The following is a 26,061-nucleotide window of genomic DNA, read 5'->3' as shown; positions in this document are numbered from 1 at the left end:
GAGAGAGAGAGAGAGAGAGAGAGAGAGAGAGAGAGAGAGAGAGAGATAGGAGTGGGGGTCCTTAAACCTGATGAGATGAGAAGATCATTGAGTTTCTTGGGCCTGGAGTTATAGGGGGTTGGTGAGCCACGTCGTGTGGGTGCTGGCCATTGACTTAAGGTGTGCAGAAAGAGCAACAAGTGCTTTTAAATGCTGAGCCATCTTACAGTCCTGCTTATTAAGTTCTTAGTAGCAATGGTTATAGTTTTCCATTACAGACTTTCATCAATTCATTTCCTTGATGAAAGTTTCCACCTCAAAATTCTGGAGGCTGTTCTGTATTCTATAAGAACACATCATGAACTGGATGGCTTAAATGATAGACATTTATTTTTTATGTGTCTGGAAACTGGAAAGATGATGGTGTGAGCAAATATAGTTGTCAATAAGATTCCTCTTTCTGATTTACACATTATTACCTTCTCCTAGACCATCACATAATAGAGAGAAAATGGTTTGTGTTTCCTTCTCTTCCAAACCATGATCATGAGCTCATGTCTACATACTTAGCCCCATAAAAAAACACCCCTTCTGATATCTTAACACCGGGGGCTAAAGCATCAATAGATGAACCTGGAGGAAATGTAAATAGTCAGTTGTCAATGCCATTTGCATGTAATTCTGTAGTCAGAGGACTAGCGTAAGAAATTTATGCCAAATAGAAATGATTCTGTATGTATAACAAATTTTGTTATCTGATTTCTAATTGTAAAAAGCAATTCTCTAGAAAGTTTTCCTTTAACAAATTCTTCCCTAAGCATATACGACAGGTCATTTTGCTTACAAAATAATTTTCCAATTTTTTTGTGTCATTTCATTGGGTAAATTTATATGATCATGGTCTTAATATTGTGATTTGGTAATGCATAGTACAGCTAATAAAGTAGTCTAGAAATTAGGAGCTTTGGGTTTCTAGTTCCACTTCTCCCATTCCCTGATGTTGCATCCCAAAACAAATTGAATAAATTCTATTTGCATCTTTAAATGTTGTTTTTCAAAGGACTCAATTTTCATTAATTATTAATAAAAGTATTTTAAAGATATTTGAGACAAAGTAAAACACTTTCTGAAATCTAAAGTGTACAAAAGATTCACATTAATTTCTGATCTAATAAGCCATAAAATATTGAGAAAATGTAGGATCCCAGATTTAAATACCTCTAAAAGCTAGTATCTTCATCATTATATCATACTAGCCCTTCATCCATCAGTTCAGTGAGCTATGAAGTATTTTTCCAAATGAATTCTACAAATGATATAGATTATTGACCTAAGACTAACTAAATATAAAGAAAGAGATAAAGATTATGTTTTTATATTAATTATATATACTTTATTCAATATATTTGTTACTTTCTTTGTCTGTTTCTCTACCTACTTCTTTAATGACCAATCTTTTCTGGTTTTATAATATAGCCCTCTTCAGCAGATATGAACATGACTCTGTTACTTTTTCTGATCTCAAGATAACATCTACTTTCCTGGGCATAAGTAACAAAACATTGAACAAGATATGGTTTCTTTTTAAAAATAGACATCCTCTGATTAGAAAGAATGGAATGGAATAGGAGACCAGGAAGGAAGAAAGTCAAAGTCAAAATCACAGAGATCATTGTGGAAGAGGCTAAAAAATTGTTACAGAAGGGGGGTCAGAAAGTTTGTTGTAAGATTGTATCTCTTAGGAACATCAGAAAATCCCTGCATGAGTGCCACCAACATGACTACCTAGACATAATGTGAACCAGGGCAATACCAATAGACATGTTAATGTGGGTGAGGAGAGTACAAGAGGTCTCCAACCTATGCAAAGTACTATAGGCAACTAAGAAATGTTTATCAGTTGTATCCAACACCAAATAGTCAGCCCTGAAAACATACATACAAATAACACTATGTAAACAGAGCTAGTTTTATTTATGTGTTTAGGAATATGTGTGTATGTGTGTTTGTGATTATACATATATATGCATGTTTGTAACAACAGTTAATGAAAAAGGGGGGTCATGAATTTGAAAGATTGCAGGGAAGGCTATATGGGAGGGTTTGGAGGAGTGAATGGAGAGGGGGAGATGATGTAGTTATATTATCTCAAATATAAAATAAATAATCAATAATTAAAAGTGGTGCAAACTGAAATTTGTTGCAGAGGGAAGGCAGCCTACCTCTCTGCTCCAGCTCAGTCACAGAAGCTATTTGGTGGGTCAAGAAAGGGGAGGAAGCAGAACAGGGTAGAAAACAGAGTAAATGTTTGCCAAGTGTAACAAAAGATACGTGACAAGATGTGACTAAGCACTAACATCCATAAGTGTATCTATTTCTGAGGTTTGAATGTGTATCTCCATCCAGAAATTTAAAACAAATGGTCCTGAGTAGGTTACAAGTGGATTAAGTTCAATCTGGAGTCCTTCTCACAGCCTTCAAAACTCTGATTGACTTTCATCAAAACAGTCCTCATCATCCACTTTGATCCTGACACATGTGACTTCCTGGTATTTATGAACTTAGATGGAATCTATATATACACTGTGTATTAAATGCATATTTTTTCATCTAAATGAAATCATTCCTTCTGTCATAGATACATTTTTGTTGGGCTTATGGACCCCTGAATACTAAAATGTCCTTTTTCTATCAAGTACTGACCACAAGTGTCTCATATTTTCAGCTGATCTCTGATGAATATTATTAAGGACACCCATTATTCTGGGTACTCATGGATTTTTCATGTCCTGAGCAGCATTGTCTTCTGCAGCTCTTCCTTTGCAAAGGAGGAAGAGTGTGCCTGTTATAAGTTCCCATTCTAGAACAGTCCTGAGGTGGCTCCCAGCATGCCTTGCTGCCTAGCAGCTACTTTTGCTGGTGACAATAAAGAAAAAGTGACCTGTGCATGATTTTCAGGTTATAAGCAGTGAGAGAAAGCACCCGGGTCTTTGTGGGATTCTCCCATCACCTGTCACCCACTCTTCTTAAGACTGATCTAGGAGATGGAAGGAGAGAGATGCATGGAGATGGCTTTCAGGGGAATTCATTTTGCCAAACTTAAAATGTTCTCTGTATTCATTCTAACGGAAATGGAAGCCACATGTTTCTGATTCATTTACATGTAATCCATCAAAATATTATTTTGTAAGAGATACTTAGAGTCTAAGGAACCTGCCAAGCTTTCTTGTAAACACATTTCCCTAAAGGACCAGCTGCACTCAGGCAGATGTATAAGAAGTTACTCTTGAAAAATGGAACTAGTTTCAAAGTCCCAAGTTCGGTTTAAACTTCCCCAGAACAGCTTAGCATGGGTAGAATGGAATAGATTCTAGAATTAGACAGACCCAAATATTTAATCTGTTTTACCTTGCAGTAAAATTCATAAAAAAAATATGTTCATATATGGATCCATTTGTACAATACTAACACTAAGAAATGCAATTATCATAAAGTAAAATCTCTTTTTGTTGATACAGTTATTAAACTTACATGGGACAGCATTTTCTTCTTGTGAGAAGTCATTAAAGCAACTCCCTAAAAGTTCCCATCAGTCAGAATCTCTGGCATAAAAACCAAGTTGGGCAAAAGAATTTCCCTTCAATTTTCCATTGACTCTGCTTTCCTGGTAGAATCTGTCTACACACAGACTCTGACAAGGCTCCTGCCCCTCTCACTCCCACAATTCTCATGTAATTATCATGCCTCTCATTTGTCTGTCTCTGTTAGACAGAAACACATTTTTCTCTCAAATACAAAGCTATACACTTTACGTTCAAATGATATAAGACTTTCTATAATAATGAGAAAGCATAAACTTTGGAGTCACAAACAATTCCATTTGGTGGTAGGATTTGTCAGTCACAGCCATTTCATCCTAGTCAAATTTTGTGGTTTCATTTTATACACTTATAAGACTGGATTTAAACTATTGAACACACAAAGTTGCTTTGATAAATTAAATAATATAATACCAAGGAATCTTAGGTAAGATAACTTCCATGAAGAATAAATTAAAACATTCTATATCCAATGCTTAAAAACATATTATAGTCCTCTGTGTAGACTGTATAAATCCAGGGCTTTATTCAGTTGGAAGAAAGCCAGTATACTTATCAGCTCTACCCAGTAAACACATGTGAGTAGCCACTGAATGTCTTAAAAATGCCCAAGGTTAACTCTCCGTAACAAGAATACAAATACAAAATATTTGATTTGCTACTTCCCTGTAATATGCTCATTTCAGTCATGACTAACAAATCACAGGAAACTTTTACACTAGGCAGACAGCATCTTCAAATCCTTTTCACAGCCTTTCATGAAGCCACTGTAAATCCTTAAGACTTGGCAGGTTTTCGATATGCATCCGCCGTGTATGGCATCATTCTACACAAGTCACGCTCCTGAAATTGCATGTCTATGCATCAGGCATTTACATAGCAGTTCCTCTGTCTTCCTGGACATGGGTTATGGAGGCCAGCTACAGAGAAAACAGTGCAGCCTTGTCTACCTGAAACACAGAATGACTAACTGCTAAGCAGGTGAGAAGTAGGACAGACAGGAAAGTATTGAAGAATAGAAGTAAATGAGGGTTTATGTTTGTTCTGTGTGTCCACTCCTCTCCCCTGTGTGTGTCTAAATTAGAGCTGGAAGATGTAAAGATCAAAATGGGCACACATAGACTCTGTACCTTCTGAGAGCTCTGACTGCCATGATTTAGTCTCTTTGATTTTTCATTTGGGGGATGTTGAATGATAACTTTTGAAACACTGGGGAGTGTAATGTGGCTAGGAACATCTGTACTGGGCCCTAAAGGGCTTAACATATTCTGTCAAAGAGATGATGACATCCAGAAAGAGGGAAAAAAAAGTGCTCTGAGCCAATAAATACACTGAAGGATGAACGCTTTCTGTCCTTGCTGGTTTGCCACCTCCCAGACTGAGACAGACAGACAGATTCAAAAACAAAGCCTGTGGCCAAGCAGAATAAAGCTAGGTCAAAGGAAGATGGTGAAAGATGCCAACAAGAGAAGCTGTTCGTCATTGTTTGGGGCCTTCACTAAGGTATTTTTTCCCATCAGTCACTGCTGCCTGCTTGATCATTAGCACCCGCACATCTTGTTTGTTTCCACCAGACGGAAGTAATATACAATTATGCAAATCACCTTAACTCCAAGTAAGGAATCACAGTCCAGTCAACAATGTTGATGCATTATGAAAGGGCAGTTCCTCCTGGAAGAAATAACATCAAGAGCACATCATAAGCAAACATTTTGAAGCCTGTGGAGGACTAGTCCCTACAGCACAATCTATTATCATATTTCCACATAATTAGTTTGTTTTCCACTTGAAATCAGAAAACGATTCGACATTGTGTTCCCTGCCTCAGGATGGAAGAGCATTCAGTGGAATTCTCCTGTGAAGGCTTGCATTGTGAATAATTAGTGAGAATTAATCAGTGGAAATTAAGTTTGGAATATTGTCCTGCTCATGAATAGTGCATGGGGCAGTTTGGTAGAGGACAAGGAGAGTCACACTTCCATGGCAGGCAATCACAGATGACTGCTGGCAATCCGTTTGGTAATCAGCGCTGGGCCAGCCTGAGAGGTGCATGTGGCTACAGGCTTTGAAGAACAGTCAACTTTTTATTTATTTTTGCAGAATAAAAACAGGGTTCCAGAGACACATCACTGTGGGTTCATTGTGGCTTCTCTTTGTTAGACAGGCCCCAGAATTAGAGGGACATTTACTATTTTAATCTTTGCCACTGCTCTTCCTCTTTGATTCTATTATTCCCATTTTACTGGGAAGGAAAGTGGGGCTATAATAAAGCACAGTCATAGACTAGAGTCACTAGTAGGAAGATGGGCAGGTCTGTGAAGGCTAATTCATGGGTGAAAATTCCAGCATAGATGGAATTGACTCAATGCAAGTTTCAACATTAATTCCTAGATCAATTTCCTCAAATGAAAAGTGGACATATTGAATTATATTTTATATGTTTTTAAAAGTTGTCCAAAAATTCACAAGAGTATATAAATGAATCCTTCCCATAGTATTTGCACACTTTAGTAGGGACACTAAATTAACTCAAGCTATTAATCAGGATGCTTTCTTGGAGCTCGGACACATTGAGACTTGAAAACTCATGTCTTGAAAAAAAAAAACTCTACTGATTGCAGGATCAAGCTGTACATTCCTCTCTGCTCCAGCCCTGTGGGGGGGTTTTCTCGAGCATATGTACCTGAGAGTACACTGAAATGGGAAATTTGTAAATGATCAGGGTTAATGTCTCCAATTATTAAGTAACCGGAAAAATGGGGCAGTGGGAACACACAGCAGGGGAACATTTTTTTTAGATGCAGAAAGCGAAGATATTTCTGTAGATTATTGCACGGTTTTGGTTTTCAGGTTTGCGGTGTACTTGAGCACTTGCTGATTATAGTTACCAGAACAATATGGTCACCAGAACTGAAAGCACTGTGGATTCCTTTTCTTTTCCTCTCCTTTCTATTCTTTCCTTTCCTTTCTATCCTTTCCTTTTTCCTTTTTTAAAAAATCAATTATTACTATGAAATTTGATAGAGGAAAAAACGTATGGAGAAGTAGAGCACAGCAGCTCACAACAATCTTAAAGCCTTTTCCTCTTGACATTTCGTGTGTTTTCCTCTTCAAAAGCAAATGTGAAAGAGGGTGTGTTTTCCATAATAAATAATACATCTGCAATTCTGACTTCCTTTTTTTCACTTAAAGTGCTAAAATAAGCACATGTCAACTGTTCTAAACACTATAAGAATTTTAATTTCTTGAAAGGCACAATCGGTATACATAATATTAATTGTTTTCAGCTTCAAAAATCACCTTTTGTTCCTTTCTCAGGCAGAGCCATTTCCCATCCAACTGCACATTTCCCTTTCAGGCATCTGTTGAATTTGGAAGAGGTTTCCAGACGGAGTTGAGAAACGGTCATTACAGTTAAGCCGCAACTTCAATCTTGAAAATGAATGAATGGATCCGGTCCAGTCCTTTGGCTGGAACCCAGTCTTTAAAATCCAGCAGAACAATGAATATGTGGCTTCGTAGCCAGCTGGTATCAGACTTGGGCAGGGAGAGTGTCAAAATATTAGTGACTTTTTTGCATTTGTCAAAGCTGAGGCCAATACAAGAAATGCAGACAGCTTGCAAATGTGGATTGAGCACCCCAAAGGGTGTGTGTGTGTGTGTGTGTGTGTGTGTGTGTGTGTGTGCATGCAAGCACAGGGGTGTGTGTGTTTTAATCTTGCCCACCGGATGTCAACATTTCCTTGCTTTATGAATATACCAACAGCAAGGATATCATTTACTTTGAATATAAAAACTGATATAGATTTATCACTAATTCATCAACACTAATTTATTATACTGGGGCAATGTACTCAACTGGAATAATGGAGCCCTCAGCATTTTCACTGGAATCCCTCCTCTGCTTTCCTGGGTCTGTAATTCATCTGCTTACTCAGTTGTTCCTGAACCTGGCATGCAAGGTCTCAGTGGGAAAATAAATATATTTATACACAGTGTTTAAGAAAGGCTGCCCACACTGAGTTAGAAAAACAAGCATATGCTAGCACTGTCTGGCACTCTCTTTGCAATTCCTGTATCTCTCCAAAAGGGACAAATCTACAACAGAACTTTTTTTTTTCCCTAAAAGAAACACTGCTGACAGCCAATGGGCAATACGGGCTTAATGAACTTTTTTCTCTTTATCTTTTTTTCTTGGGCCCTTTCAAACAAAACTACAGGAACACGAACTCATTGTTTCCATTATAAAATAAAATCAATTATTAACATTCACATGCCATAGAGAGGCCCTTTTCTCCATTTTTCATCAGTATTTTTGGGATGAAGGAGGGCTCTATTGTGTTATCAATAATCCCATATTCTTTACATATGGTGAGAGGCATGGTGGAGTCATCCATCACTAGATGTGTTTGTTAGGTGTGTGTGACTCTGTCAGCTCAGGCCATGAATCTTGCTGTGGAGAAATACTAAACACACATCTTGAGATTTTAGGGAGTATGAACTATTTATATCTGGAGGTTTGTCCTTGTCAGTTTCTTGCTGCATCAACTGAATGACCATGGCAAAGATCAGAGGGTAAAGCACTTGCTGGGTAAGGATAAGACATGCGTTCAGATCACCGGCATCCACATAAAAGCCAGGCACAGTGTAACCAATGCTAGGAGCATGGAGACAGGTAGATCTTAGTGGCTCACAAGCCAGCCAGTATAGTTTAGTGGTGAGTTTCAAGTTCAATGGGAGATACTATCCTTCAATATAAGGCAGAGAGTGGTAGAGGAATACACTTGACTTTGAGCTTTGGCCTCATGTGTGTATACAAGTACACACACATACACAGAGACACACACATGCACACTGGCACACACTGCTCATAGAGAATTTTTTGAAACTAATCAGACCTACAAAATTCAAGGACAATGAAAATATTAGACAATGTTGAATCTAACTGAAACCCAAGATGCAAGAACTCATAAAAGATAAGAAAAGTCCCAAGATAAGTGTGGCCTGAAAGTACCTTGCTACAAAACACCATCCTTCTCTATATGACTGACATGTGATCACTAGGTGAAATTTATGTTTCTCTAGAATAGGGGTAGACAGAGCTGCTCTTTTGTCTCAGGAATGGTTAGTTGAAGGGTTTATTCTAGTTCACTGATCTGAACAACTCATTAGATGTCTTAAAAGTTTACAACTTCTATCCCTCTTCAGGTCTGGAATTTTACCTATGCTCCATACATACCTTGAATTTGAAAGCACCTCCCAAAGACCCAATGGTCCTTCCTGAGAATCACCCAACCATGAAGATAAGTTTTATTTTAACAGGAAAGGTAATATGTAGGAGGAGCTAAGGTGGGAGGAGTAAGGAGAGGAAGAGGAGGAGTAAGGAGAGAAGGAGGAGCTAGGAGATGAGAAAGAGAGAGACAGAGAAAGAAAGAGAGAGAGAGGAGGGGGTACATGGAGGTGGATGTTTGTGTGTCTCTGCCAGTCAAAGGTAGTTGGTATATCTAGGTTGGGTATTGAGTTACACTTCTGATTGTATGAGCATCTTATTAATTGAGCATTACCAAACTTATAAAGCCTTTGATTAACATTTTTTTAAAAAGTTACTAATTAAAAAAAAAAGGATGAGGAGGAAGGGTGATGGAATACATGTGACAGGAAATCAGATGAAGAAACTAGCTGGAGGAAGAAAGGGAAGGGGCAGAGGGAAACAAATAAGAACTCTAATGACACATGAATAAGGATGCTGTAATAAAACCATACATTGGCTGATTCTCAGGAAGGACCATTGGCTCTTTGGGAGGTGACCTCAAATTCAGGATATGTATGGAGCATAGGTAAAATTCCAGACCTGAGGAGGGATAGCAATTGTAATACTTTGTGTGTTAACTTAAAATACTAATAAAGAAAAAATCAAGAAGGAGGAGGGGGGATAGAATAGTGGGTTTCTGGAGGAGGGATGGGGAAAGGGGAATGACACCTCAAATGTAAATAAATAAAATATTCAATTAAAAAATAAGAAAAAAAGAAGATAAGAAAAAAAGAGACATCGGCTGAGCCATATGCCCCCATGGTAGTTCTTTATACTGTTCTTTATTTATTAAAGAAAAATCCATTCTGGTGTATATACATGAGAAGCTTGAAGATCTTAAACTCAAAATATTTAGTTTCTGCAATAGTCTCCTTTTCCTTATTATGACGATTTTTTTTAAATAAAGATATGTTCTTATTTGAGTGTAGAACATTTTATTTGAACAGCAATATTAATGATTGCTAACATATGTGTAGCTCTTCAAATTAATAAGCACTTTTACAAGAAACATAACTTCTATTTGCATAATGCTAAATGGCCATATTTTAATTTTTTCTTATTAATTTCTTTTCAAAATGATTATTCATTATCCTTGCATCAGTCATTATTCCATTTAAAAATAAAAGCATAGACAAGGAAAAGTAAAGTGACTGATTCAAAGTCATAGAGCCTAATACATGAGGATATAAATGGAAGCTAGAGACTAGAGAGCAGCCTCTGTGCCCTGGTCCCCAGGCCGTCTCTAAGGCTGGCTATACTGGTTTTAAAAAGTCTGCCCTTTGTAGGATAAAAATAATGGAAATAAATGTGAAGCTAGAGGGCTCTTTAGTCACACAGACTCCTTTTAACACCATATTTTAATTCATGGTTTTATTTTATTTTTCTTAGAGACTCCCCACCAACTGTATAATCTTCGAGTCTAACCAAGCTTGGATCTACCCCAGAGAAGGCTGCCAACGTGTTGTTTGAACAGTGTACCCGCAGGGCTATTCTCACAGAAAGCACTCCTTAGGTGGTATAATACCAACCTTCCACAAAAGCTGGTTTTCACTAGTCGTTACTTGCCAAGTGTAGTTTTGTAGAGTGGTAATTTTATTACATATTAAGTGGCCCACAAAATAATTGGTAGTCAAACAAGAGTCAATTTTTTAAGGTTGTGATTTTTGCTTTGTTTTGCTATTTTAGTTTGTAGTCCTGATCTGAGCCTTGCTTATGCTAGCCCATGTAAAGGCTCCCAATAACTTCTGGACAGATCGTTACCTTATACTAATATAAAAAGATGGCTTTGAGAGACTCAGGATGAAGCCTCAAGGATTCTATGAATCAAAGGAAATACATACTGACAGGTAACAAAATAAGTTAACAAAAGCTCCTTATACTTTAAGATAGCTCATGTTATCTGTGTTCAGACTTTTCAGAAAGATGCCACAACGAAAGAAGAACAGAAAAAGATACATTTGGATAAGTAGTTAGTGAGGTGTTTGCAGGGACTGATGGGGGAGGGCAGTCCAGACAGATCATCCAGAGTATATAGAAGCACTTTTGCCTAGAACAGGAAAAGACTTCAAAATGACTCAAACCACTGGGACAAAAGTCTTCTGAAAGAAAAGTAAGAGTGTAGCAGGTACAGGTTTCACAGATAACCACGACGAGTGTAACATTTTTAGCTAGATCAGTATTTTTGAAAAAAAATTTTTTTTGCTTCTTTTTTAAAGCAGCTATGTTTGAAAAAAGAAAAGAAAAAGGCCACTGGACAGGGTGTCCTTTAGATGTGTTTGTAAATCTCACTTCTTCTACTTTTGAGTTTTTAACATCAGACACTGCTCTTCGCTTTCATGAGCCTTAGTTTTCCCATTTTAAATGAGTAGTCCATATCTACTCATAACCCGGCTGTATCTCAGTGAGGTGCTGCAGATGGAAAAGGAAGCTTAGAGGCTAATGTGTGGCAGGGTATTAGAATACATATGTGTTAGGAGTTGGGAAATGGTTCAACTAGTAATGGTTGCCAGAATTCATGTAAAAGGCCTGCCAAGGTGGCACGTACTTGCAATATCACCTCTGAGTATCAGTGGCAGGCAGAACACTGGGGCTTGGTGGCCAGCCAACCAGCTTAGAGTCCTTAGAAAGCTCCAGGCCAGTGAGATACACTGCCTGAGAAAAATCAATAAATAAGTAGAAGCTGGATATTTCCCCTGGTATCCACACATGCGCTTGTAGACACAGGAACATATGCACGGACACACACACACACACAAGCATGCACAAATAGGTATGCTAGATCTGAACTACAAGTCAGAGTGATTAATAGTTTCTTACAACAGAACGGAGAAGTTGAATTCTTTGTTCACAGCTACCCAGTAAGAATCTGAAGAGTAAAGGCTCAAGGCCAGGGCTACTGGCATGGGATTTTGAATTTTCTCCTCACATTCTATGTATTTCTTTTTGTATGTTTTTGTATTGGGTGGTTCCAAAAAAAATATGAGATTACTTGTCATTCTCTGAGGCTATGGCTTGGACCTCAACAGAAAGGATAAAGACCAAGTATCTAGAAGATGAAAAACATAGAATTCAAATCTCAAACCCTACAAAATCTGATGAAAGACACCACTTTCTGGCTTCTCACCCATTTTAAGGCCTAAATTATAACTTTGCCACATTCCACTTTGAATTACAATCACAATAAATTTGTATTTCTCATGTGAGCATGTTTACCCACTCTTAGTTTGGGTTATGCTATATAAACCTGCCTGTCTTCTGTTCACATAGATATTTCATATTCTTTAGTTATTCTTTATTGTTAATTTTATTATTATTAATTTTATTATTGATTTATTATTATTATTATTATTATTATTTGTGACTTAGTTTATCTGACTTCTTCCAATTTTTTCTGACCTTTTTGGACCAGCTTTAAGAAACTACTTCTAGAGTTACCTGCCCAAACCTTTACCAGAATTAATCAAAAACCTACTGTAATTCTCTTAAGATATTATTTCAATAGAGAACCAAAAAAAGCAACTGTTATTAAGAACATCAAGACTGAGGTATTCTCAAAGACAAGAGTACCAGAAATTCACAGACATCTGTATTATAACATACACAGCTCCATGCTCAATGCAATTCCTCTAATCCTTGGTCTAGAATCTAAAAAAAAACCAAAACCAAAAACAAAAACTAACTATGATGTTAAGGAATCTTAACCACATAATTTAGAGAAAGAGCTTCAGAAAATGAACGCTATTTTAACTACTTCTGCAATTCCACTTTCTACATAGTGAGAGAAACCATACAGGTGCCCTATGGATATAAATGAGAGTGGTGGTGTCTGCCATTTAGAAACCAGCAGCATGCCTTACACCCAGCTCTACTCACTCTCTCAATAGATGAAACCTTGAATTACAAGAGATTAATTTCATTTGGTCATCAGGCAGGAGTGCTCACTCAGCAGTTTTTAAATGCAAATCCAATTTGTGGGTTGCTCACAGTGTAATTTTGCCTTATTTTCTCTTCTTTTTTGAAAGAATTGACTAGGATGCAATTCTAAAGGATAATGACCACAACCAGTTATATTAAAATGTCAGATATAAAGTAGAAGTAATTATCTGCCCTTCAAGAAAATCTTGATCTATGGAGCCTCAAACCCATTATGTAGTCCATTCATCAACATCCATTCAATACCCGCTATGTACACAATATTGCACTAAATGCATGGAGTGCTTCCCAAGGAAGGTGAAGACCAGCTCTGCTATTGGAATTTATAGAAAGTTGGCTAAAATGGATTGTGTGTTACCATGGAACACAGAGTAGTTAACCAACTCATACTTTGCTCCCACACTACTCTTTGCTAAGTGTTTGAAAGAGCAGGATCATATAGTCTGAAGAAGAAAAGATAAAGAGAAAAGCAATAGATATTCTTTTAGCCAATACTCATTTGTCAACAAATCCACACCACATAGGTTTTAGCTATGTGAGGTTTTCCTATGGTCCTTGCATTCTACTGCAGAAAAGCAGACACAAATTCCCACAAATAAACATGATCTTCCAAATAGTGATAAGAGCCACCCTGCAAGTAGAAAAAGCCAGTGCAATGAAAACAATTTATTGCTTTAAATTAGTTAGTATCAGTGGGTAATCAGGGTGAATTTTCAGAGCAGTCTTATATGATAGGGAATAACTAGTTTTGAAGGTGTTGCAGGAATAGTTCCTGGTTCCTGCTTCAGAAACAGGAAGTGCCAAGTCTGTAGGAAATAAGCTTAGTTTTAAGGAACAAAGGAAGACATGTGTGATAAGAAAAAAATACAAGTAGAATAGTGATGCTTTGGGATTCAAAGAGACAGACAACAGACTCAAATGTCAATTTGCAGGGCTAGGTAAGAAGTATGTTGCCAGTTTTGGGACATCACCTTGGCTTTAAGCATAGTTGTGATTTGACATAATATCTTCAAGTCTGTCTGGTACAAAATAGAACACAGGTTGTGGGAGCTCAAAAATATCCAATCAGAACAAGAGCTAGATCCTTTTTAATAGTCCAAGAGAGAAATCATAGTGTCTTAATTGAATATTGGTTGAAGAATCACCTCTTCTTCCCACTACTGCACATTTAATTCTGCAAGTATTTTTGGCATAGGACTAACTACAGATGGATTGTTGGCGAGTTCTTGATCCTTGGAGTGGTGAGGAAGAGCATGAATAGTCCTATTCACTAAAGAAATAAGGTGGATAAGAAATACATAGATTTCTTACTCTATTTGCAAGTCAATGACAGAGTCAGGATACGTTCAGGGTTTGGTTGAACATTTAAACTCCTGGAGGCAACCTGGTCCAGGTGAACTGTGTATTACAAACAGAACTCCAAATTCAGCCATTTTATTGTGTGCCTTTATTCATGCCTCTTTGCTGCTCTATTATTTCATAAGGTATCATATTCTTTAAAAAGATTAAATCAAGAGATACATATTTAAAGCACCAAAGTCAATATTAAGTTTTTAAAGGATCCTCGTCAAATTCTGAAAGAACCTCTAGAGTCTGTGAATCACTTCAAATAAGGTCTCCATCTTGGTTCTCCCATTTTTCTTGTCATTAGCAAAATAATATTTCTCCCTCATGCCCACTGACATTACCCTGGCATCTCAACTAATAGATGTGACACACAAAAGCTTTAATGTGTAGACATGCTAATCAGAAGGGAAATGTCAAATCTGCATACATTTCAAGTGACCCACAATATTTACCTTACAGCAAGTCTCCTGTTACTCTGACAATTGCCTCACAGAGGAAGTGACTCATGTACCACACTAAGCCTCATGCCATTGGATAACTTTACCTCAGACTTGCTTAGAACTCCAGAAAGATGAATGTCACTGACTTGCACTTGATAACAAGGCTAATTTGATATGACAAATGATGCTGATTTGAAAGGGTCACTGACCACTAGAACTTCCAGGTCCGAAAGTGCCTTGAAGCTGGATAAAAACTGAATATTTAAGCAGATTGTTAAAACAAATTTGTTTCCTACCTGTCAGGAGTGGGCATAGGACAGAGCTAGAGAGCTGGTGGAAGGCCATGTCTAGGAATGATGGCTGCCAGGCATATGCCTTGCACACTGCATAGAGCTTGTGCCTGGCTGCCTGTGGAGTTTCTACTCTATTCACTCCTTGGAGCTTAGTTAGGCATACTTCCAAAAGGAGTTCAACACTCTCAATTTTTTTTATTAATTTTATGCTTTATGTGTATAAATGTCTTGAACGCATACATGTCTGGGTACCGCATGCATGCCTGGTGCATAAGGAGAAAAGAATAATGTATCAAATCCTCTGGAACTAGAGTTGCATAGAGTTGTAAGCCACCATGTGGGTCCTAGAAATCAAATCCTAGTCCTTGAGAGAAGTAACCAATGTTGTTGATTGCTAAGTCATTTTATAGAACCTATCCCTTCTTTCATGTTCCCTTCTCCTCGTTCCTCTAAAAAAGAAAAGTTGAATCAGGTTCCAAACTAGTTTTGTTCCTAATGCCAATTAGCAAATGGCCTCTACAAGGCACTGGCCACAAAAAGACCCTCTTGAGAAAGAAAGTGGCATATTTTTGTATCTCTGGAATTTCAATGGCAGTGATATATACTTCACTTCCCTTAGAGCTGAGGAAATGCTTGTCTCCAGAAATACTCTATTTTTTTCCTAAGCTTTTTAGAGCTTGAACCAAGGCAGCTTTTTCACATAAGCTGAGGAAGGGGCAGTATAAGATTCTGGTATGATTCCTTTGGGTAATTTCTTATGTGAGGCAGTGCAGAGGTAACATATATGAATCGCCTTTCCAACATTGTGCTTCCTACAGTCAATTTATGACTGTTGAATTGGTCAGAGATGGTCCTGTAAGCCACAGCAAGAAATGTAGTACTTCCTAAGTGGGTCAGGAAGGCAATGGAGAGTTTTAAGCAGTATCTTTTTTTTTTTATAACTATTAGGCAACAGTAAGCCCTCAGAGAGCAATTGCAAAATAATATACGTAAAGCACAGGGTATCAGCCCTGTTACGTAGCTGGCACATACCAGATGCTAGTTGCAGCTATTATAAGCATTAAATCTATAGCCTCTTTACCTTGGCCTTTTCATTATATTTTACTTCCTTTCTTTTTCTTTCTGTGGATAGGAGAGTACATAATCAATCAAAAGGATGTCCTTGCTCTTGGAAGACTGATGTGCACTTCTGAATAGTCGTACAAGAGTCTACCCATTCCAGACTGCATGCTTTTAGCCACTGAACCAAAGCCAGATTTCTTGTTTTAAATATCTTGATGCTGGGAGCTAAAAGAGCATCTTGAAACTAAAGGATAGCTAAAACCAACTATGACTGGTCTTTGCCCAATAATTTACTCAAAAAATCATACAGAATTCACATATAAAATACAATGTCTTTGAAATCAAAAATTTTCTGCAGAGGTCAATTCTCTACTGTTTAGATAATGCATGACTCTGAACTTGTAAACAATATCTCACGGTATGTTTCCTCATTTTCAAATAGGAGTAACTTGGCTTTAAAAACTAGAAATAAAGGTTGTAAAGAGATAAAATAATAAAAATAATATAGGATCAGAGTATAGAGATGGCTCAGTGGTTAAGAGTGGCTTCTGTTCTTCCAGAGGACTTGAGTTCGATTCCCAGTACCCATGCTGGGTGCCTCACAACTTAATGTATCTCCAGTTCCAGGGTATATGATGCCTCTTACCTGAATGGGATCCTGTACTCTCATACTCATACTTACAGAGACATTATATATAAAATATATTTTAGTTTGTTTTTCAATACAGTGTCTGGGAAAATAGAAAAATTGTGTTTTCATGAGGTAGGCATCCATTATCTTCAATTAGCTAATTCCCAGTTAAGAATAATATGGTTTAAGTTCTACCATAGAAAAATATACTTTTGACAATTGAGAACCTGTATCCAAAATGATCTTATCAATACCTGCAAATGATATAAATCTAAAAAGTAGTTGTGTCATTTAAGATCCCAGATATTGGTCCAACTAGTCAAAATGTACTGGCTAACACCTCAAAAGTGAAAGCCAATTGATGGTCTTACTCTATTCATGGAGTAAGAATATAAGCTATCCTATCCTAGAAGCCATACCATACTGTCAGCAGTTGTATTCAATATATAAAACAACCACCATTGTCTCTACTGTTGAAATACCCTAGGATAGGATCAATGTTTTCTAGTTGTTATATATGATAGTTTTGAGTTCCCATTGAATACAACAATGATGAAGTCGTATATAGTACTCACCCTGACTCACCTAACTCCCTGGGTGGAGTTTAAAATGGTGGCCAAGAAGTTCTTGTTCTGGTGAACTTTACATTTATAATTGAATTTACATCTGACCTACTCCAGAAGCTCTATATTCTAAAGCCCAATGCTTCATTGTGGATATAAATACTATCTGTAGGACAAATATGACCCCCAACTCAGTGAGTTATAGTGTCCCCATGATGCCATCATTCCCTTTATGATTTAATCAGTACACTTGCTTAAATTAAAATAAAGCTTAGTCATGCATATGATCATTTTTCCCAACATCTCTTCCATGGAGCTGTCAGTTTTGTGAACAGGTTTGATTTATACTGATATTTTATCCAGAAATAAATTGAATTAGCAATTTAAAATACAGACTACAAAAGGCTGCCAGTGTGCTAATACCTCCATTTCCCTGATTAAGAAGGCTTTCACCAAAATGGATAAAGGACAAAACTCTCTTTATTCCAAAACTTATTTTGACACTGGGCTCAGAAACAGTAGAGACTGGAACACAACTGTTTCTGACAAATGGGTATCCATCTCTGGGCAGACTGTCTTCAGAACTTTGATTCCCATGCTTTGGTCATAAGCCTTTGAAGTTCACTTTGCTCATAGAATAATAACCCCAAACTCCCTTGGCACTTGAAGCTACAAGTTGGTTCCTGATATCTTTAGTCTTATCATCTCATCTCTCATGTTTTCATCCCATCTATAGTCTTAAAAGTAATGATGTCCTCTCTTCCTAGATCAAAAGAGGTTCAAATAGAACAAAGAATCTGTGAATGCCAAAGCACAAGACATAAGCCACCTAGTATTATGTCTACCCCCACCACAATTGTCTAGTGGTCTCATACAAGACAGTACACACGTCTCCACAGGACTATTCCTCATCTCTGTCAGAGCTTTTCCCAGTTAATGTATCTAGGGTCTTGTGTTTTTTGTTTTTATTTTTGTTCTTTTTGTTTTCAAGCTTAGCTCAGCATAGTCTCCTAACAGAACCTATGTCTCTCATTCTTCTAGTCCTTCAGAATATTCTGAAGGACTAGAAGAATGAGACTTCTGACTTTATGTACTTAGCATTGCCCTTGTCGTCCTGGCTGTCCTTTGTCAGTGATTCATCAACTAACTTTCTACTGAGCCTTAAGAGAGGGTATTAGTCTCTCTATGAGAGAGATATTGTGAGGAAGATCTACAATTGGATATATTGAAATTTTCCCCACAACTTTAGAAACCAAATAGTCCAACATCAAGGTGCCAGTACCTGAGGGTCATGGGACTGATTACTCAGTGGACAAAAACAGAAGAGGAAGAATGGACAAGGACAATCTCACCAGACGTTTTGTAGCAGAATTAACATACTGGAGTCTGAATCTCCTAAAGACTGGCTGGTCTTGAATACCTGTTTACTGAGCATCTCGTTCCCAATACATTTAGCTCATGGGAGGGGAAGCCTGCATTTTATACCAATATATATCCTTTTACTAGTTTCCTTTCTCACTGATACAAAATATCCAAGGAAAACACAACTGAAAATAGAAAAGATTGCTTTGCCTGATCAGAAAGTTTAGCCAGTCATAGCAAAAAAGAATATCTCCATCTACAGAGGCAGAAGATTGCAGAGGTAGCTTATATACATGGTAGGACCCAAAGGAACAGAGCTAGGAAGAACAAGAGTCATATATCTTTCAAAGGCCGACCCCTAGTGACTTATCTGTACTAGCTAGTCCTCATACCCTAAAGGTCACATAACCTCCCCAAATAGTGCTACCAGTTGGTGAACAAGTACCCAAAACAGAAGCCCATGACAGGGGATGGAAGTGTTCCAGAGTCAAATCATGACAAACTAAAATGAAGATTCAGCTAGATTTTGTTGAGTGTCTTCTAGGTACTGACTTGGTCAAGAACAATCACAGGTCCTGTTGTTCATTATTGCACTTGCCACTCATAAGATAGCTATTATTTCTCACATTTTGCACACATACAAATGGAAATCCAGAGATATTAAATGTTTCTTGTTCAGCATCTCATGACCAGCAAGTGGCAAAGCTGAAAAATGATTCGAGGACAGATTTCAAAGCCCATGTTATTTCTACCAAATTATGCCTTGTCCTTTATTAAGTGCTGGTGGATGGCTATCTTAATTGAATGGTGGTAAGTAACTGGGGCATTAAATGGGGTCTCCAGTAGCTCAGAGCACTAACCATCTGGGCCCAATTATAATTGACCATAAGGATTCCTATCTGACTATTCGTCTTGTAACCATCTCTTTCTCTGGCTTTTACTTTTTTGATTGTTACATCACACATGAAACAAGGAAAATAATAGAAAATAACATGTATTATTCAAATCCTAAATAACTTTATTATCAATATAGTTTTAGTTACTATAACTTCTATTTGACCCAATATCCTCATAGAAAAAAAATCAGAGGATGGTTGCTAAACTCATAGGACAGCAGGGACTAAGAGGCATACACTGAAATCTATTATAATAGTACATAATTCTAAGAACTTTTCAGGAGTTATAACTAGTAATAGCTATTTAATTCTAATTTAGCTATTGTCTCAAATATTAGCATATTCTTTATAAGAAATCAAAACTGAAAATATTCTAGGCAATATAATAGAATGTCAAATGTATAGAGATTACTATTATGAAAAAGTAAGCTTCAGGCAATCCTTTAAAGTAATTCTTTGAAGTTTCAAAAATTGCCCCAGATTTTTGTTTCTAGAAGGATTACTGGCCTAGGAAGGCTATGAGGACCCATACTTGTACACATTTAGGTGAGATTGGCGTAATAAATACAAAATGCTAGGTAACATTCCTAAGTATTAGCCCTGTGTATACTGTTGGAAGAAAGGGCTGATAAGGGCAGCTGCTATAATGTCCCACAGAGCTGTGATCTTCTTGTTATTCGGGAAATATATTTTCCAGTAATGTCTTTAGCCGTGTGTCTAGGAAGATGATGGGAGGAAGCCAGTTAAATTGGAGAGAAAACAGTCTAAAAATACAGATATGATATCAGACCCTCACAAAATAAAACATTTCCACCTCAACACAAAAATAAAGTGATATACAATATTTCAATATTTCATTTTCTCATCTGTCTAAGACATTAAAGCAGAAACTTAATATTTTTGCTTGAAAATTCCATATACTTATATAGCATATATTGATCATTTACATCCATACTTACCTCCCTCCTACTTTCCCTCATGTCCCTTACCCCATTTCTCTCCTGGCTTAATGTCTTGTTTTCAGTTTTGATATTAATTAATCTGAGTCCATTTTGCATTGCCATATGCAGATGGGTTTGTGGCTATCACACATTAAATGTATAGATAGTGCTAATGTTAAGATTTGGCTAATATTTTTGAATACCTACTAAGTACCTGCTCTGTTAAGAATAATCACAGGTCCTCTTGTTCAGTATCCCACTTGTCCCTCATAAGGTATTTGTTATTATTTTGCACACATATAAATGGAAGTGCAGAGACATTACATCTTCCTTGTTCAACATCATAAGTACATAACACACCTTTCATCATATCTGATTATACATCATTCATTATATATCATCATATATCAGCAGCTACTCCCCAAAGTAGAAGAACTCTCCCTCCCTCCATCTATTTCCAATCACTCTTCAGTTAGGGATAGGGCCTTGGAGGCTCATTCTCAACCATGCTACAATTTTGACCACACTGATCTCATGTAGGCTTTACAAATAACCAAAAGCTGCTCTTAGCTAATTGTGCAACAGCCATGTCATGTCCTAAACTCAGCATTTCACAGTCCTGTTCCCCATATCCCAAATCTTACATAGTTTCAGCCACTTCTTCAGTGGAGTTCTCTGACACCTGGATGGTGGTAAATTAATATAGATGACCATTTAAAACAGAGTATTCACTGTTACGCTTGACACTTTGAGCAGTTGTGAGTCTCTAAATCTCTTTATTAACCACTATTTATGGCACAAAAAACCATAAACAAACAAATACAAAATCAAAATCAAACAAGCAAAACAAAATAAAATAAACCCACCACCAATTACAAAAAAAATATGTCTCTGACAAAATTTGGGTGCAACATAAATTTATGGGTATAAACATGACTATAGAATGCAGTTAGACAGCATTTAGGAAATCAGCACCAATCAGTTCCCTCTAGGGTTTAGGATCGAATAGTCATGGGCTTTGGGCCAGGTTTACAATATCAAGCATTAAATCCCTCCTGTTTAGCAAGCCTTATATACAATAAAAGTTGGTTACCCCCATAACTTTCATGGCACTACTACACCAGTGGATCCTCTTGTTAGCATGTCACTGTTACAGCACTCAGTGCCTGGTGCTGAGAATACCAATGATATATTTTCTTTCCCAGCAACCTTACAACACCTCTGGAACTAGGTAAGCTAGCCAGAAGGGAGCTTCCTGGTCAGTTCACAGTTAATTTTGTGATTTCATGTATCCAATGTAAACTGAGTCTTCAGCAAATAAGTCTTACCATCTAGTTTTCATGGTCAATCAAAAGCAATGAAAATACTGTCTAATGTTTTGGTTGTCCATGGCCTCCCTGACCAATAACTTCTAGGAAAGTATATTGTTACTGGTTCTGAATTTTTCACTTAATAACCCATATCTTCTTGGTTATTGTACTGTATTGTTCACCTATGTAATGTTTCTGTTCAATACTCTCCTTTTAAAAGAGCCTATATTTGATTTATTTTGTTTTATGTATAAGAGTGATTTGTCTGCATATATGGCTGTGTACTATGTGCATGCCTAATGCCATCAGAGGCCGGATGAGGGAATCCATCTTCTGGAATTTAAGTCACAAAGGATTGTGAGTTACCAAGTGAATGGTAGGTCCTCTGGGGGAGCAGATGATGCTCTTAACCACTGGAACATTTCTCTAGCTTCTGATGTTTTTAAAATCTTAAAACTACATATGTATATTTATTCGTGGAATTATGTACATTATAGGTTTGAGAATTTGAGGTGAACTAGTTAATTGTATGACTCTGTGTGGCTTTTTCAGACATATTTTTGCTATTTTACCCATCTCTTCTTTCTTGTGTATTTGCTTTTCTTCTACTTCCCTAAAGACCTCCCTTTTCCTATTCACTCTATCAGATCATTTGTATCCTGTTATTCCCATTTATCCTCCTCCAACCTTCTTCTGTATTTATCTCCAACATCCTAAATTCCTCTATCCAGGCAATGGTCCCATTTTACTTTTTTGGTTTCTGTAGTTATTACAGGCTATGTGCTCACATCTAAAGACTTGAAGTTAGAAACCTTCAATATGTATGTGTGTGCGTGTGTGTGAGAGAAAGAGAGAGAGAGAGAGAGAGAGAGAGAGAGAGAGAGAGAGAGAATATGAGATAGTTGTCTTTCTGATTTCATTTTTCTTTACCTCTGAATAGCCCTCCATAATGAATATGAATATCCATTGGTCAATTGTAAGATATTAAGTGTCTTCATTTCCTAGCTATTGTGAATAAAGTATCAATGAACAGGTTGTGCCAGTTGGAGTAGCTTTTCAAGTCCTTGGGGCATAAGCCAAGGAGTGATATACCTGGATCATATTATAGATAGAAGGACTGAAGGAGCTGAAGGGGATTGCAACCCAATAGGAAGAATAACAGTATTAACTAACCAGACCCCTCAGAGCTCCCAGGGGCTAAACCACCAACCAAAGAGTATACATGGGCCCTTCCCTGGCTCCTGCTACTATGTAGCAGAGGACTGCCTCATCTGGCATCCGTGGGAGAGGTAGCTCTTGGTCCTGTGGAGGCTTGATGCCTGTCACGAGCAGGGTTTCTTATCTATTACGAGCAAGGGGTTTGAATCCCCCGCGGGGAGAGGAGCAACAGGTCCTGCTCCACTCAGGGATCGTATACTGGATTTGACTGTGAGATCATCAGCTCCTCGAGAGGGAAGAGAGTACACCAAGATACAGAGAGTTTGTGGAATTCAGTTACTTCTTTAATGATAAGGCACAGCAAGCAAACACAAACACAAATGCTAAGGTTATTGCTACAACAAGATATTGTCACATTTCCTATAGGTTGCCTCTAACAATATGCATAATTAATCACAAATAATAAGTTGCTAATTACCAAAGAAATAAGCATAGCAATAGACAAATCATTCATTCATGGATTATACGACCTGAGTCCTTATGTTGGTTTTGGGTTACAGGTCCGGAGTCCGGTAAGGCAGGGTCAGGCTGTGGCTTCCAGATAATTTGACCTCGTAGGGTGCTTGACCAAGAAGAAGCTGGAGGCATTGGTCTCTGGGTTTGAAGTTCCTTGCCCATGAAGTTGGAGGCATAGGTCTCTCAGTTAACTCTTTGATGACTGGGTGCTGAGGAGGCTTTGTCCGGAGGATCACATTGACCAGTCATGGCTACAAGTGTGATGAAGTGCTTCGGACAGGCTACTCTTTTATGCTGAATTTGGAGTTACTGATGACGTACATGGCAGATAACCACTCGTGTCTGGTTATCTCAGCACAGCTTCATTTCCAGACTTGCCTTTACAAGTACCAGACATGTCCAGACATGTCTTACAAGTTTCCTATTACAAAATGGAGTTGGTCCTGTTTAAGGGCCTGCTCCTTACAATGCCCCAAAGAAAGAACACGCTAGAGGGATGATGCAGGAGTGGGTTAGCGGGTGGGAGAGCACTCTCTTAGAAGTAAAGAGAAAAGGGTTGGGAGTGTGGGATTTGAGAAGGGGAGACCTGGAAGGAGGATAACATTTGAAACATAAACAAATAAAATAATGAATATAAGAAAAGAGAAAAGAAAAAAAAGTCTCCCTACTGTTTTCTATAGTAACTGCACAAGCTAGGAACTGTTGAGAGGGAACAGGGAATAAGGCTGTCCTTTCCCTGTGTCCCCTCTAGCACTTGTGGTCAGCTGGTCCATTGATCTTTGATATTCTGACTGGGGTAAGATAAAACCTCAAAGTTGTTTTGATCTGCGTTTCCCTAATTCCTAGAGATGATGAACATTTTTTTTTTAACTTCTTTTGAGAACTTTCTATTAAGGTCTCAGGGCCATTTTTCAAATGGATAATTTGTTTTTTTGTTTTGGTTTGGATTTTTGATGTTTGGTTTGTTTGGTTTGGTTTGGTTTGGTTTGGTTTGGTTTGGTTTGTCTCTGATTTTTTTTTAATTCTTTGTATACTCTGGATATTAAACTTTTGTCAGATACAGCTGGCAAAGATTTTTTATTCTGAGGGCTTCCTCTTTAACCAGTTGATTTTATCTATTCAGGCTTTTTAGTTTCAAGAAGTGCCATTTGTCAGGTGTTGGCCTTAATTCTTATGCAAATGAATTCAGGAAGTTCTTTCTTACATCTCTACCACATAGGGTGCTGTCTGTGTTTTCTTGTAGCACTTTCCAGATCTCAGGTTTCAAGTTAAGGTGTTTGGTCTATTTTAAGTCTATTTTAAGTTAGTTGGGTTTTGTTGTTGTTGTTTGTTTTGTTTTGTTGCTTTGTTGTTTTTGTTGTTGTTGTTATGTGCAACGTGATAAATACAGGTCTAGTTTCTTTTTCTGCATGTGGACATCCTGTTTTCTCAGTAGCAGTATTGAGGATGACTTTCTTCTAGCCAAAATGGCTAAGATGTGTTTCTGGTAGGCAGCAGTTAGATAAATTTTGTTTAATGATCTATTCCGTTAGTTTGTGTCCATTGATTAGAGAACTGAGGCCATTAATATTTAATATTATTATTGAAATGTGTAGGTTAGTTGTATTCACTGTGTTGTTGTTTTTTGGTGGTGTTTGTGTTTTTAGTTGGATTTTGTATTTTAATAACAATGGCTACCTATTTCTTTCCACTGTTTCTCTGCTAAGCTCAATTCTCTCTTTAACCTCAAATAATGCTTCCTGTTTCATCCTTTGGTTAGGTTTGTTGGTTTTGAATATTTTAGGCTGTTTATTTTGGGGAATTTTTTCTTTCTCCTTCAATCATAGCAGATAGCTTTTCTGGGTATATTATATTAGATTGACTGTCATTGTTTTAAGGTGTATGTTGTTGACTTGGGTTTCTTCACCCTCATATACACCTATAAATTGAAGGTTTGGCTTATTCTCGATATTCTACATTTTCTGTGTTTTCCTTTTCTGATTTTTTTTTTTAAAAAATTTATGTTCCCTGCTTATTTGATCTAGATCCTCTGTTTTATTTTTGAGACCTGATATTCTAGCTTGTTTTATTCATTCTAATGCACATCTTTCCTTTTAGTTTTCTAGTTTGGCCATTGGCTTTTTCAATTTCATCTTCACTTCAGCTTGAATTTTCTTTAATTTTTCTATCTCCTAATTGAATTGCGTTCTCAAGTCTTGGCTTGTCTTCAAATCATTTCCATCCCTCATCCCTTTGAGTTTCCTTGGACACCACTCAAGCATTTATTCAAATTCCTTGTATTTTTTTTTTCTCCTTGATTTCATTAAACTTTTTTTTTCTGCTTCTTCTTTAAACTCCTTGAACTCTTTGAGGATATTTAAGATTGTTGTTTTAATTTCTGAATCCTGGAGTTCATTTATATAATTCTGATTGGCAAATATTCCTAAAGGACTGGTAGATTTTAGAGACAAGATACTAGCTTGACCTTTCGTATTGTTGATATTCCTGCAATGAGATCTGGACACATGGACTTCCTTTGTTCATTCTGAGTTTCTTATGGATGAAGTATGGTAGTGGGAAACAGAAAATATGGAGGCAAGTTGAATAAAGGTTGGATATAGCTTGGGTGTAATGAAGCCATTTGAACAGAAGAGACTGGACTGGTATACAGGTTGTATTTCCTGTTCTAAGCTGGGAGTGTAGGGGTAGATAGGTCTGGGATGAAAAGTTGGATATAATTT

Source organism: Grammomys surdaster, unplaced genomic scaffold (assembly GCF_004785775.1).
Source record: "Grammomys surdaster isolate TR1022 unplaced genomic scaffold, NIH_TR_1.0 341, whole genome shotgun sequence".
In the NCBI taxonomy this organism is placed as follows: domain Eukaryota; kingdom Metazoa; phylum Chordata; class Mammalia; order Rodentia; family Muridae; genus Grammomys; species Grammomys surdaster.
The sequence above is the reverse complement of the archived record's forward strand: the minus strand, read 5'-3'. Positions refer to the sequence as shown.